The sequence below is a fragment of the Heterocephalus glaber genome, unplaced genomic scaffold, assembly GCF_053883595.1.
Source record: "Heterocephalus glaber isolate CG9 unplaced genomic scaffold, H.glaber_assembly_v1.0 deba00001481, whole genome shotgun sequence".
NCBI classification, from domain to species: Eukaryota; Metazoa; Chordata; class Mammalia; order Rodentia; family Bathyergidae; genus Heterocephalus; species Heterocephalus glaber.
The window spans coordinates 2,105,341-2,106,600 of NW_028258317.1; the positions used below are offsets into that span (position 1 = coordinate 2,105,341).

The following is a 1,260-nucleotide window of genomic DNA, read 5'->3' on the forward strand; positions in this document are numbered from 1 at the left end:
GCCAAACACCCTCACTGGAGGAAAGATAGCCTCTTTAATAAATGGTGCTGGAAAAATTGGGTTTCAACTTGCCAAATACTAAAGCTAGACCTCTATCTCTCACCGTGCACTAAACTAAAATCTAAAAGGATTGAAGATCTAAATATTAAAACAGAAACACTAAACTGGCTGGAAAAGAGTTTAGGAAGAACTCTTGAAGACATTGGTGTAGGAAAAGATTTTATGAACAAAACCTCAGTTGCCCATGAACTAGCACAATCAACAAGTGGGATCTCTTCTTATTAAAAAGCTTCTGCACAGCAAGAGAAACCAACAACAACAGTGTGAAGAGACAACCCACAATGTGGGAAAAAAATTTTCACCAGCTGTCCCTCAGACAAAGGTCTACTATCTAGAATCTCTAAAGAACTTTAAAAAAAAATCAGACCTCCCAAATTTAAATACCCAATCCAAAAATGGGCATCTGCACTTGATCTTAGCCAAAAGGCCGAGAAGTGATCCAAAAATGGGCATCTGAAATGAACAGACATTTCTCAGACAAAGAAGTAGAAATAGCAAATAAACATGTGAAAAAATGTTCAACATCACTGGTCATTCAAGAGATGCAAATGAAAACAACACTGAGATTCCACCTCACCCCAGAAAGAATGGCTGCTACCATGAAATCAACCAATAACAAATACTTGTCGGGCTGTGGGGAAAGAGGAATCTTGCTCCACTGCTGGTGGGAGTGTAGACTGGTGCAAGCACTGTGGAAATCAGTATGGAGATACCTCAAAGAACTAGGACTGGAAGTCCCATTTGACCCAGCTATTCCCCTGCTGGGGATCTTCCCCAAAGAATTAAAAGAATCAGACCATAGTGATATATGTGCACCCATGTTCATAGCAGCACAGTTTGTAATAGCTAAAACTTGGAAACAGCCCAAATGCCCATCAACTGGAGACTGGATAAAGAAAATGTGGGGATTTTTTAATAAAATGGAGTACTAGTCAGCCATAAAAAATGAGAAATTAGAGACATATATAGCTAAATGAATGCACATTGAGGCAATCCTCTTAAGTGAAATAAATAGGACACACATGTAAATACTGAATAGTTTCTCTACTGTGAGAAACTGAAAGTGTAAATAAGGACTAAAAGGTATAATAGATAATGTGAAATAGGAAGAAACCGGGCAAAGGCAAAGAGGAAGTGGGAGGGGTAGGGGAAAGGCAAGAAGGGAATGGAATTAATATGAGAAAATGAAAAAATGGAAAC

The 1,260-nt window shown here is 38.6% G+C and overlaps 1 pseudogene; it reads right to left on the reverse strand.

The window, feature by feature from the left end:
• Positions 1 to 355: 355 nt before the first annotated feature.
• Positions 356 to 499, reverse strand: LOC147825787 (U2 spliceosomal RNA; annotated as a pseudogene).
• Positions 500 to 1,260: the final 761 nt, after the last annotated feature.